The 14,753-nt window shown below is 43.0% G+C and overlaps 1 protein-coding gene across 1 annotated transcript in view; it reads right to left on the bottom strand.

The window, feature by feature from the left end:
- Positions 1 to 14,753, bottom strand: part of Pect (phosphoethanolamine cytidylyltransferase) — a 71,885-nt gene that overhangs the window by 54,715 nt on the left and 2,417 nt on the right. The gene's annotated exons all lie outside the window — the stretch shown is intronic.

The following is a 14,753-nucleotide window of genomic DNA, read 5'->3' as shown; positions in this document are numbered from 1 at the left end:
ACATTAATTATTCCAATTTTTATATCAACATAATCATCCTACAACCTGAACCTACTAAAAAGTATTGAAGAATAATGTATTATGAGAACTGAATATTTCATAATGGTACTAAGGTGCATGAAAGAGTACTGCAAGGAAGAAAAGTTGCAGATTCACTGACAGCAGCGATAAGGAATAGGGCTGTGAGTACGGAAGTAAAATAGTCATTGCATGAGAGCATCTTGATCCCCACTCTACTGTACTGAAGTGAAGCTTGGTCTTTATTGGAAAGATATGAATCAAGAATGACAGGAGTGGGAATAGATTATCTAAAAGGAGTATCTGGAGTTAAGTACAGGGAGTGAGACCAATAAAAGCATGAAGGAGTGTTTTGGTGTTCATGTGGATGTGCTAGAAACTGTCAATACTCCTTCAGTTGAAGTACAGTACATCTTAAGACTGTTAGGTCGTGCAGACAGGGTAGAGACAAAGATATTAAACAGGAGTGTGTATGACTTGAGGTGGAAGGGGGGAGAGGTGAAGAAGATTGAAAATAAGATGGAGAGATCAGTTGGATAGACATATCAGTTGGAAGGGGGGGGGGGTTGAGTTGGCAAGAGTGTAGCCTGATGGCAATTGACAGAATAACATGGAGGCAATTCATTTGTGACCATCCATTCCAGGATTATGGCATCTACCAACAGATAGACTGATTACAGTTAACTGATGGCTTTTCTTGTCAGAAAAAAATCAAGTAATTGGTGCCAGTTGCCAGTGGTTAGAAAGATGTCGAGTATGGATGCCTGCTTGGAGCTCAGTGATGTAACAGAATGCACAAAAGTCTGCACTGTCTGGTAGATGACGAGGGTACCTTGGTTCAGTGATAACATCTTGCCCTTATGCAGTACAGGGCCCAAGTTTAAATCATGGGTAGGTTTCATTTCAGTTACTGTATTACACTGGTTGGCAGCTGCGTGGGATATTTGATGCAACTTAGTTGGCAATGCCTTAGACACTGGTGTTCATGGGTGAGTCGATAATGTCCTTGTCCTACACCCAGGGGATGGGCTACAGGTTTGGGTTACCAGCTACCCCAACGGTGGCCTCCAATGCTACACTACCATATACCGGTATGTGTGTTGTCTGAAACTCACCAAAATAGTCATTAGGAAAAAAATATACACCTATATATGTATACTGGGGAGGATAAAACCCTGCATTGCCTTGTAGACAAATAGTGTACCTCTCTTGACTCAGTGATAATGTCATGCCTTTGTACCATGTGGAGCCCATGGCTGAATCCTGACCAGGACAGTAATCAATTTGTGATGTTTCCTTTCAGTTATTATAGTGACTAGTTGCCAGGTTCAGATTAATTAACCTATTCAGGACTAAGGCAGAAAAAGTGGGCATGGCCAAGGGTAAGTCTTATCTAGAATGGAACTGAAGTGTAAGAAAGATGCTACTGCACCAATAGGCCTAAGTGATGAGACAGTTGTCAGGGAAAGTAGGCTAATGTTTCTAGCTGTGAGAAGTCATGTCAAAAGGGGGGGGGGGGAACTGTCATGTGAAAAAATGTATAAACTGGGTATGCAAAAAACTACATTATACTGTACACATACACTTTCTGTGTGTGTGAGTGCAAGAAGCAGGAAGACAGGGCTAAGAGGCATTTGTGTGGCTTCCAGCAACTGGAAGTTGTGTTTAAGCTGCATGCTAATACTGTCTCTTGAAGAGTAAACTAAGGGTTAAAGAGATAATGTGCAAGGAAATTCATCTGGTTATATTACTGTACAAACAAAAATGCTTTGTATAAAGTTCATCCAGTGATACTCTTACATTTCAGCACACTGAACATACACATAACGACACAATTCATTATCATGGTAAAGACTTCAACACTCCTTATCCAGTACCATATCCTACTTTTATGAACCAACATCCACACACACACACACAAAAAAAAAAAAACACTTTATCTAAACAATTTGATACTGGTATCTCCAGCAGACAGGCAATCCAAGACTGAACTGCCTCACCCCACCTGATAAGTGTGTTTAAGTGGCTCAATACAGTAACACTCCAAGTGATTCATTCTCCTAGTACTCATGCTCTTATCAGTGTACTGTACTTTGATCATAGGCATAATCTAATTTTTGCTTATCATTGTTGGCTACGCACAAAAAAGACAAGAATTTGTCACTCATCAACCTTTCTTCTAGGCATTTTAGTAATGCGATAAAGTTTATTTACTGTGTATTTACCTAGCTGTGATATATGGAAAATTAGCTATGCTCACCAGGTCCTTTCTCTTTTTCTCAGTAAGTCAAATTTTGTTTTGAACTCGTTTAAGTTTTTAGACTGGACGATCTCTTTGTTCACGCTATTCCACAGGTCTATATATCTAAGTGGAAAGCTATATTTCTTGATATCCTTCAAGCAACTTGGCTTTTTCAGTTTCATTCTGTGTCCTCTTGTTACTCTCCCATCCCATACAAACAGATCTTTTCTATCAATTTTATCTACTCCCATCATGCTCCTGAACACTGTAATCATGTCACCCCCCCCCCTCTCTCCTTTCTTATAGGGAAGGCAGATACAGCTTTCACAGCCTTTCTCCATACGACAGATCTGCCAGGCTGGGGACCATCTTGGTTGCTGTTCTTTGTATTCTCTCGATCTTGTTTACATCTTTCTTTTTGTGTGGGGACCACACTACTGCCGCATATTCCAACCTGGGGCGGATCATGGCCACCATCAATTTTTTCATCATCTCCTCATCCATTTAATGGAATGCCACTCTTATGTTAGTCAAGAGTTTATACGTCTCTCTAACTATCTTGTTCATGTATTTATCCAGTGACAAACTATCCTGGACCAGCACTCCCAAATCTTTCTCTTCTCTCGCTTTTGTGATTGGTTCATTAACCATCATATAATTCAGTGATGGCCTCTTGGTACTTTTACCCATTTCCAATATTTTACATTTTTTTGCATTCAATTTCATTTCCCACATCCTGCTCCAATCATGAATCCTATCTACAGGGCTCTTGCTAACTGCCGATGGTTGCGAGCCATTTGGCTCCTAAGGTTTCAGATTAACGAGCCAAATAAATTTTTAGTAGCCAAACTGACTACAAGCCAAAATATTTTGCGAGCACTAAATGTATATATTTATTTACACATTGTGATGATTAGAATCATATAATGATGCCACAAGGAAAGACTTAATAATCGATCACATCATACGTTTTTGTTCATTTAGGCTAAGTGAGATTTACTTATTTTGTTGTTTACTGGGTTTTGAAGTGGATGTATTTTTTCCTCGCCAGAAGGCAACTTGCATGTAAAGTTTGTTCGCCAAAGGGACAAAAGTAATCCCTCTAATATCCCAAGGCCCAATATCCGAACATCCCCACTAACTGGACATAATCGTCCTGGGATCCAATATTCCCAAAATGGTCTGAAAACCGCAAAAAATTTGGGGAAAAAAAAAAAAAAAAAAAAAATTCCCGCCCGTAATTTGAACTTGGCACATGGGGCGCGGGACGGCTTTGTCGTGGCGCGTCATTCCTCCGACGTCCGACAGAGCGCTCCTGCATCCTCCCCACTTTCCGCCTGTCTCTTGTCGCGAGTGCACGCTCATCGTCATGGCTGCTCATGTGCTCGCTTTTGTGGTGGTGCCTTACCTGCTGCAGGCACTCCTACTGCTCTCGTGCCTCTCCTTCGTGTGTGTGATGATGGCCCCACCGCCTAAGAAGAGGAAGAGAGTGGTGTTGACTTTGGAGAAGAAACAGGAGATATTGGAGAAAGTAGATGCGGGGTGGTCTTCTTCCCGCATCCTCCGCGAGTTCAACCTGGCCTGATCTACTTTGTTCAATATCAAGAGATCCCGAGACAAACTCATGTAGTACACGGCTGACTTCTTGTCGAGAAGCAAACGCAACGAGGAGAGGAAGGTGATGTTTACTCCCAAGTTTGCCGAAGTCAACTGCTCTACGTTGATTTGGTATCGACAGCAACGTGCTGCTGGTGTGATGGTACGTGGCACGGAGCTGAAGGCTGCTGCTGAGAAGTTCGCCAGGCTTCACGACGCCCTAGACTTCAAGGCATGCGAGGGTTGGCTCTTCGCGTTCAAGTTACGGCATGGCCTTACCAACCGTAAAGCTCATGGCGAAGCTTTGGACGCTAACGAGGATGGAGTAGAGGAGTTTCGGCACAAGATGAAAGGCTTGATTGACAGGGAGGGCCTCACTCTCGGTCAAGTCTACAATGCTGACGAAACTGGTTTATTCTATCGCTCTTTGCCAACGAACACTCTAGCCGAGGAGACGGAGAAGCGTGTACCTGGCCGCAAGCTCTCCAAGCAACGGATATCTGCTTTGTGTTGTGCCAATGCTAACGGCATGCACCGTCTTAAGCCCGTTATTGTTGGCCGTGCAAAGCAGCCTCAGTTTCTTCGTGGGGTGATGGATGTCCTTCCTGTCGTCTGGTACCATTCTTTGAAGGCATGGTTTACAGCCCAGATCTTCAAAGACTGGTTCCACTGCCACTTCGTCAAGGAGGTCATACATTACCAGACGAAGACACTGGGAATCCCGCGCGACCAGGTAAAGGCCCCCCTCCTCCTCGACAATGCACCTGCCCACCCGTGCGACAAGGACTTGGTGGCTGAGAATGGCCAGATTAGGTGCATGTTTCTGCCACCTAATACAACTGCTCTCATCCAACCAATGGACCAAGAAGCGATCATGGCAACAAAGCGCCTATACCGAAGGAAGTTCCTGGACGAGGTGATGGTTGTTCTCGAGGACGAGGACGAGCGCAGGGAGGACGGGACACGCAAGGCCAGCAGACTTTGGATAACCTTCGCTGCTACAACATCAAGTCTGCAATCTACAACTGGGCCAGTGCATGGAAGGAAGTCCCTGTCATGACTCTAGAAAATGGTTGGTCTCGTCTGCTTCTCGGAACGGATGTGGAGTATGATTTTCTAGGTTTTGACGTGGATGACTTCCATGCATGGCTACGTACGCATGGCGACGATGTTGATGTGGACGATGTGCGTGAATGGTTGGATGACGAAGAGGGCGATCCTGGGTATCAGACATTGTCTGATATCGAGATCGCATCTTCAGTTGCAGGTGTCAGTACCCAGCTTGAAGATTCCGACGAGGACGGCGACGATGATGCGGACTCCTCTCAGCATGACACTACTCCAACCATCCCAAAGCTGAGTGCACTCCGGGAACACCTAGAGTTCGTTCTCGACTACCTGGAACACCTGGACTGTGACAGGGAGATGGGGCCCTTGGGACTTGTGGAGGAAGTGCATGCTTTCAGGCAGCGCATCATCAATCGTCAGAATCGTCGTTCCTTGCGTCAATCAACGATTGACAGTTTTTTCAGGCCCGTGACCCCCGCTGTGCCCAGCCCTGGCTCCACTCTGTTGCCTCCCCAAGACAGGCCCTCATGCTCCGAGCCACAGCCCAGCACATCAGCCACGGTGGAGTCACCACTCGACGTGAGTTTGCGTCTGTCTTCAGAGTCGTCTGCAGTGGGTACGCCATCACCACGACCCAGCGACGCACCCCTAGGTCACCTGCCAGTGATACTCTCGGACTTTGACAGTGATTAAAGAGCAAGAACTTTTCCACTAGACCACACGGGAATTTACAGTGTTGTGCAGTGAAAAAAACAGTGTGTTGTGTTAAGGATTTACAGTTGTGAGTGAAAAGACAAATTTGGAACAAAATTTAACGTAAATAGACTTGTTTGTTTTTGCTTTAGAAAATGGTTAGAAGAGTGGCAAATGTTAAAGTGCAGAGTGCAACACTTAGTAAGTTACAATGGAGCATAAGTTAGACAAGAGTGTGCACTGTGAAGAGAACGGACTTCTGAGTGCGATTGACTAAGTTCAGTGCAAGACTTCATGACCAGTGTACTGGAAGTGCTTCAGGAAATCCTTCTTACTGTCAGAGTCCAAGAGGAGGTGGTTATTCATCAAGATGGCCATGGACTTGCTGTAAGTAGGCAGAATGTTTCATACTGTACTTTTTTCCATACTATACTTACCTCAAACACCTCATTTCACTCTTTAATGTCCTTTATTGGTGTGAATAGGGTGTTAGGAGCTATGCATGTGCAGTAGGAAGGTATTTTTCTGAGTTAGGCTAGGTTTGGGTCCATAAGTAGCAGTCCAGGAGCCAGTAACCAGAATGTTTAATATTGTTATGAGCCTACCTCTAAACCCTCATTTTATGCTTCTGTTGCATTTATTTCAGTCTTTTATGTGCCTTATTGGTGTGATTTGGGTCTTAAATAGGTGCTATGCATGTCCAGAGGGAGTTGTATAGGTGTTTCTCTGAGTTAGGGTCCATAAGCTGGGGCCCAATTTCCGGACAGGACCACTATCTGGACCTGCCTATGGCTCTATTACATCGGATATTGGAGGGATTACTGTACTCGCATTTGCGAGCTGTGGCTCGCCAAACAAGAGCCCTGATCTAGGTTTTCCTGCAGCATTTTCCAGTCTTCCTCGACTTCTACTCTCCTCAAGATCTTCGCATCATCAGCAAACAGACTTGCATAACTGTTCATTCCATTTACCATATCATTTACGTAAATCAGGAACATTACTGGCACTAACACCGAGCCCTGCGGGACTCCACTTGTTACTTCCCTCCACCCAGACAGCTTGTCCTTTATTACTGTACTCATTTGCCTGTCTCTCAAGAAATCTCTCACCCACTCCAGGAGCCTTCAGTCCTCCTATGTGCTCCAATTTCCACATAAGTCACTTGTGAGGTACCTTGTCAAAGGCTTTCTCCAAATCTAAATACTGGCCTGTACACACAATCCACCCAGCTGTCTCTCTCCTGTAGCACATCAATTGCTCTTGAGTAAAAGCTCAACAAGTTGGAAACACACGACCTTCCACTTCTGACTCCAAAGTGTTCATCTCCTCCAGATATTTTATCCATCTGTCTTTCAAAATTCTCTCACATAATTTTGCGACTATGCAGGTCAGGGACACTGGCCTATAATCCAGGGGTTCTTCCTTGATTCCTCCCATATAAACTGGTAACACCGAGGCATTTTCCCTTCTTCCAGAGAACACACAAGTAAACCATGAATCTTATCCACCAGTTATTCTCTGCATTCTTTCAGTACCCAAGTAGAGATTCCATCCGGTCCTGGGGTTTTCCTCACAGCTTGAGTTTCCAGTAATTTATACACTTCCTGCACTTTTATATCTTTTATCAATACAATTCTAGTCACTCCCTCCCCCTCCACAAAATCCCTTTCTTTAGTGAAAACCGATTGGAAACATTTGTTCATTATTTCAGCTTGCATTGCAGCATCTTTATAGACCTCTCCTTCTACTTTCAGTTTGGTAATTCCTTCCTTTTATTTCGATTTGCCATTAACAAATCTATAAAACAATTTGGGTTCTTCCTTACGTTTGTCAATTATACCTTTTTCAAAGTTTCTTTCTTCCTCTCTAGGTTTTTTCATTCATTGCCAGACGCCACGTATCCCAAACGGGGCGGCCAAGGGCTCAGAGTTAATTGTTTTACAGGGAGGGGCACTAATCCTCCACCAACCCCACTTGGCACTCTAGGCATTCTCGTATATTCATTTCTAGTTCTTTTATATTCTTCCTTTGTTCTATTATTACCTCTCTTTCTCCAACAGTTCCATGCAATGTCCCTCTCTTTATTTGCTATCATACACCTTCTGTTAAACCAATCCTTCTTCCTGTTTTCTTCCCCACTTACTCTTGGAACATACTTTTCCACTCCCGAATTACAGAGGTCTAGAAAGATATCCCACTTCCTCTGCATCTCTCTTGTTTCTCTGAATTTTCTCCAATCTGCATCATCGAAAAATTTCCTCAATCCTGTAAAGTTTGCCTTCCCAAAGTTGTATCCTCCCTGCCTTTTATTATAAAGTTCATCCCTTGGCACCAGGTTCCCTTTTATCATCTGCAACTCAATGATCACATGATCACTTTTTCCTATAGAACACACATATTTCAGATTCATTTACATCAGGTTCTTAGGTTAGCTGTAATTCTAGTCTTGCTGGCATGTAATCACCTCTGAATCATGTCTCTTCTTTGACCCATTGGGTCATTACATTGTTCATTGCTGTATTTAACAATATAGTGCCCCACGAATCTTCACTGCCTCCTGAGTCCCATTCCTCACAGTTCACCTCTTTACAATTAAAATCACCCATCAGAATTATGTTGTTGCTTTTCTCGATCACTTTCTGTAGATAACTAACCATGTCTGACAACATCTGGTATTCACCATCATTCCATGCCCTTGTCTTAAGGGGAACATATACTACTGCGATGTCTCTCTTGCCATTCTCTCCAGTTTCTGGTTTCATATTTATTGCTTCAGCCTTACTCTCTCCCAGATCCACATTTTCCACATTGATCTGTGTGTGTGTGTGTGTGTGTGTGTGTGTGTGTGTGTGTGTGTGTGTGTGTGTGTGTGTGTGTGTGTGTGTGTGTGTGTGTGTGTTCTTACCTTACCTAATTGTATCTTTACAGGAATGAGTCAAGCTCGTACTGTCCCGTGTCTTAAACCATATTTATCGTACATATCCTTAAATTTGTGAATTGTTTTGGCACACACTATTTCATTCAGTAGTGCATTCCATTGATCAATTGCTCTGTTTGGGAAACTGAATTTCCTTACGTCTTTATCACCTCTCTTCTTATGCAGTTTTTTGCAGTGTCCTCTTGCTGATGCTTCTCCATATGTTAAGTAATCATTTATGTCTATTTTCTTCTTCCCTGATATGCACTTATATAGCATTATCATGTCACCTCTTTTCCTTCTCTCCTGTAGTGTTGGTAGATTCAGTTTATTTAGTCTTTCTTCGTAGCTTAGGTCCCTTAAGCTTGGTATCCATCTTGTAGCGGCCCTTTGAACTTTTTCAATCTTGTCTATATGCTTTTTGAGATGAGGACTCCAGACTACTGATGCATATTCCAGGGTTGGTCTAATGAATGATGTTATTATCCTTCTTAGCATGTCTTCATTTATGTATGTGAATGCTATTCTCATATTTGCAAGCAGTGTATACATGTTCCGTACCTTCTCGCTGATGTGGTCAGCCGGAGATAGTCTGTTACTGATAATCACACCTAGGTCTTTCTCTCTTTCTGATGTGTATAGGGTTTTATTTCCTAACTTATAATCCCAATCAGGTCTTTTTCCACTTTTACTAAACTTGATTACATGACACTTGTCCACACTGAATTCCATTTGCCATGTACTACTTCATTCATGAAGTTTATTTAATTCTTCTTGTAGCTCTTTACAAGAGTCTGTGTTAGTAATTCTCCTTTGTATATTTGCATCATCTGCAAACATATTCAGATAGCTCTCATTTCCAGTGTTACTGTGTGTGTGTGTGTGTGTGTGTGTGTGTACTTCATGCACTTTGAGGTAATTTTAGGGTTAATCTTCAGTAAAAATGCTATATCAACATGCATTCAATTCTCAACTGTTATGGAGTTACAGTTACTGATGACAGTCTCCCTCAATTAATCCATAAGGTTATCAGTAAGTGGAGCTGTATAACTGACTGAGAATTGGAACCATGTTGATGCAGTAGCTATGTTTTACTCAAAATCTGTCACAGAATCACCTCCTGAAGTTAGTGCATTAAACCCTGGGATACCCTGTATAAAGTATTTATATAGCTACTGTACTGAACTGTATAGGTGATGGAGACCATCATCCATTCACTTGATATTGTGTTGCCTACTTCTTCCTTCACCTTTATCACTCTTTTTCTGTGTCTGCCCTCCTCTTTTCCTATTATTCCTATCTTTCCCGTCACTTTTTATTACTCCTTTCCTTTTCTGGTGGCTTTACACTGAGTGAGGAGATGAATGATTTTCTGTAAGCCAGGAAACCATTTACAGCACTGGGTGGTAACCACATAACCAACCCATACGTGTTCACTACGTGTCAACAAGTGGGCCAGCGGAGGGTTAGTGTCCCTCCCCGTAAAACCACTGTACTGTAATTCAAACACAAACGGCCACCCTTTCAGACAGTGGTCTCCAACCTGTGGGGCATGAAGGGCTGCCTGGGGGGGGGGGGGCATGAAGGCTTGATAAAAGGGGTAATTATATTTGAAAACCATGAATTATGATGGAATTCAGTAATTTCTAAATATGGAGAAAATACTTCAGATATGAATAAGAGATCTAGTTATCTGAATATACAGTATAAACAATTTCAAAGATTAATAATCTATGCTATTTATAGACATGTGCCAACTAGGCCAGTAAAATACGGTACTTGAGGAAGGGGGGTGCAGGGAACGTGTCATTCAGTGAGAGGGGACGAGAATTAGAAAAGGTTGGAAACCACTGCCTTAAGATATTTTTTTTTTCTCCAACTCAGGGCATATAGGCTTCACAGCCTGCTCCCAAGGCCAAGTAGTCCTCCTACACACCATACACCTCTACATGTCACCACTTTAGCACTAACACTCACTGTCCACATTGAATACAAGCTAGGGCTGTCCCATACAGGACTGGTGTACCGGTACCGGTACTAGGGGGTATTTTTACAACATGTCAGTGGGTCTTCTGGTAGATCAGTAAAGTCTGATTTCATGAAATTCAAATCCTCAAACTGTTCCCTGCCACAACGGGGATTTGAACCTGGGTCCAGTAAAACTGCAGGCCACCTCTCTACCGACTGAGCCACTGCCTCCTGGCTATAGACAGACTGTGCTGTATTTCTATATTTATGTATAAAAAGCTTAAACTTAGTATCCTGGGCTAACACATCATCATCTCATAACAAGAACATAGTAGACTAAAACTTTTTTGGGGGGAGCAGGAGGCAGTGAAACAGTGCAATCATCATATGCAAGAATGCTGGGAAATGAAGAATGGCTGACACATCAAAAGAGAACTGTAAGATCAGAGAAGTTTGGAGCAACTTCTATCATGGCCACTCCCAATGCCAGCATTCCTGGCAGGTGGCTGGGCCTAAGTAAGTCTGACATATATGGACTTTATTCATTCTATCCACTTAAATTAGCCAATGATACTTAATAAAAATACTACAATGTAAGAGCAACATTTTGGTTAATACCAGTAACATAAACACCATACTCTCTATGCAAAACTTCAACTTTTTATCCAAATATTATCTGAAGTAGCCTTGGGTCTGAAGTTGCCTTAACTTACTCAACAATAACTAAAACTGATTGTTCTCCTATTAGTTGTCACTGCTGAGAAGGCAATCTTATGATGTCAATACTGTAATTCACTTAACCCTTTCACATTGAGTGGCACATCAATGTGCCACCATGGAAATGTCTGTAGCCAACAGGTGACACATATACGTTTCCTGGACTTTTTATATTTGCACGCCAGAACTGGAGGCCCAAGAGCGGTTCAGCATCAGGAGGTGGCAAGACTGAAGAGTTGTCATCATCACAGGAGGACTATTTTATTGTCTATTATTTTCATCATATACAAGAACCATGTCAAGGCACGTGGTATGAGATTTTCTGCTGCCAAGGCAGCTTACTTGGATCAGATCGATGCGATGTCTGATGACTCAGATTATGTTGTCAGACGAAAGTGAGAATGAAAATGAAAGTGGTAATATAAAAAGAGAAAAGAAAAGAACAACTCTGAGTTTATCATTATGCTGAATGGCATTATGTCTGGCAGTGGAGGAGCTCCAGCACCACACGTTCTGACAGTTCACCACACAGGTAATTATTATTATTATTATTATTTTTTTTTTTTTTTCACATCATGTTGGATATCATTTTACTCAGGAAATTATGGTCTATTTTTTGATGTGGATTATTTTATCAAAACAATTATCTTGATATATCTCAAAAACCCCGTGTGCGAGACATCCAGCCAAAAAAATACACATGAAGTGAAAGGGTTAATGCATTGGTTCCTGACCTACTGAACAGAAAATCGTGCATTTCCATTTTCAATATTTTATTATTTAGGGGACATGTTAAGTATTGGAGATGGGGCTGAAGCAAGCTCTGTGGCCTGAAAGTGAAAACTGTGTGATGAACACAGATTTAGAGTTAAATTAAGGGGACTATGTACTGACAGTATTCAACTACAGCAAGTGCCAGAGGCCTACACAATATGTAGGGTAGATTCTAAAGGTAGATTCTTGGGCTGACCTCATCCATCTATCTACAGCCCGACGCCCTAATCCCGCAAAGGGTGGCCGCAGACAAAACGCCTCCAAGTCACTCTGTCACCCACCATTTGACTACCCTCCCCCCAACTCACCCCCCCCTCCCTCATATACCTCTCAACTCCATCCCTCCACCTCATCCTCGGTCTACCTCTCCCTCTCCCTCCCTCCACCTTAATCCCGCAAAGGGTGGCCGCAGACAAAACGCCTCCAAGTCACTCTGTCACCCACCATTTGACTACCCTCCCCCCAACTCACCCCCCCCTCCCTCATATACCTCTCAACTCCATCCCTCCACCTCATCCTCGGTCTACCTCTCCCTCTCCCTCCCTCCACCTCACCTACATACACCCTCTTAGTCAGTCTTTCATTCTCCATTCTTTCCACATGTCCAAACCACCTCAGTGTATTTCTCCTAATCTTCTCAACCACATCCACATCTACCCCACAACGTTCCTTCACTTCTTCATTCGTCAACCTGTCCCTCCACGTCACACCACATGCTCCTCTCAAGTAACTCATTTCCACTGCTCTCACTCTTGACTTGTTCCCCTCTTGCAAGGTCCACGCCTCGCTTCCATACGTCAGGGTAGGGATCACAATGCCATCATGCAGTGACTTCTTAACTTCCATACTCACCTCCCTATTTCTCATCACTGCTTTCAACGAACCAACAACCTTCCTTCCCTGCTGTACCCTTTCATGTACTTCATCCCCCAAAGTTCCATCCTTACTCATCACACTACCCAAGTACTTGAATGCACTCACATTCTCCATATCCTCACCATCCAACCTCTCTGTACATTCTGTGACTTCATTCCTCTCAAACACCATAACTTTACTTTTGTTTACATTAACTTTCAGCTTCCTCCTCCTACACAATGTCCCAAATTCATTCACCAAACCTTGCAACTCCCATTCATCTTCACTCAACAATACTGTATCATCAGCAAACAGCAACACCGGAAGCTTCCAAATCTCACCCTCATTCATTAGGGCCAGCCCCACATCCACTGCCCTACCTTGCACCTCCTTTACAACCCCATCCATATATATATTAAACAGCCATGGAGACATCACACACCCCTGTTTCAGTCCCACATTGAGATCAAAGAACTCACTCAGCTCACCATCCACTCACACCGTAGCCCTAGCTCCCTCGTACATACTCTTCACAGCACTCAACAATTTCCCGTCCACTCCATATATTCTTAATGTTCTGGAAAGAGGTGAAGAGAGTAAGACAGGGTGGAAGCGAGGTTTGCAGGGGAGTGAAAGATAAATATGGTAGATTACTAGTGGAGTAGGGAGAAAAAGTGAGCAGATGGAGAGAACACGTTAAGGAATTGTTGAACATACAGGATGGAAGTAATGCGAGTATAAGTGGCTGGGGAATGGCTGGGAGAGGGAGGGAGGTGAGAAGACAGGAAGAAATCAGTAGGATAGAAGTTGTGGAAGCAATGAAGAAAGTTAAATTGGGGAAAGCCCCAGGAATTGATGGAGTGTGTGGTGAAATGCTGAAGCATGGGGGAGAGATAGTAGTAGAATGGATGTGGAAGATGTGCAGATTGGCCTGGGAGGAAGGTAGAGTCCCGGAGGATTGGAAGTCAGGTATAATTATTCCCTTGTACAAAGGAAAATGGGAAAAAGAAGTGTGTGGTAATCATAGGGGCATTTGTCTTCTTAGTATAATAGGAAAAGTGTATGATAGGATACTTATTGACAGAGTTAGAGAAAGAACAGAGGAATTAATTGGAGAAGAATAGGGAGGCTTTAGGAGGGGAAGAGGTTGTGTAGATCAGATATTCATTCTTAGATTTTTAGTGGAAAAGTTTCTAGAGAAGGGAAAGAAGTTGTATGCGGCTTTCATGGATTTGGAGAAAGCATATGACAGGGTGGATAGACAAGGATTGTGGAAAATATTAAGAATATATGGAGTAGATGGGAAGTTGTTGAATGCTGTGAAGAGTATGTATGATGGTGCTAAGGCTGCAGTGCGTGTGGATGATGAACTAAGTGAATTTTTCTCTTTGGAGGTTGGGTTGAAACAGGGATGTGTCATGTCTCCATGATCGTTCAATCTGTACATGGATGGGGTAATAAAAGAGGTACCATACAAGGTAGGGTAGTGGATGTTGGAGTGGCCCTGGTGAAAGAGGATAGTGTTTGGAAACTCCCTTTACTGTTGTTTGCAGATGATACTGTGTTGTTGAGTGAAGATGAAGGGGAGCTGCAAGGCTTGGTGGATGAGTTAGGGAGAGTGTGTACGAAACGGAATCTAAAGGTGAATGTAGGGAAGAGTAAAACGATGGTCTTTGAGAGAGGTGAAGTCAGTGAATGTGCAGCGAGGTTGGATGGTGAGGAATTGGAAAATGTGAGTATGTTTAAGTACTTGGGTAGTGTGATGAGTAAGGATGGATGTTTGGAGGGTGAAGTGCTTGAAAGGGTACAGCAGGGAAGAAAGGTTGCTGGTTCTTTGAAAGCAGTGATAAGAAACGGGGAAATGAGCATGGAAGTGAAAAAGTTACTACATGACAGTGTTGTAAT

Source organism: Coenobita brevimanus, chromosome 50, assembly GCF_032717465.1.
Source record: "Coenobita brevimanus isolate Jiangsu-jjx chromosome 50, ASM3271746v2, whole genome shotgun sequence".
NCBI classification, from domain to species: Eukaryota; Metazoa; Arthropoda; class Malacostraca; order Decapoda; family Coenobitidae; genus Coenobita; species Coenobita brevimanus.
This window is presented reverse-complemented; position numbering and strand designations above follow the sequence as displayed.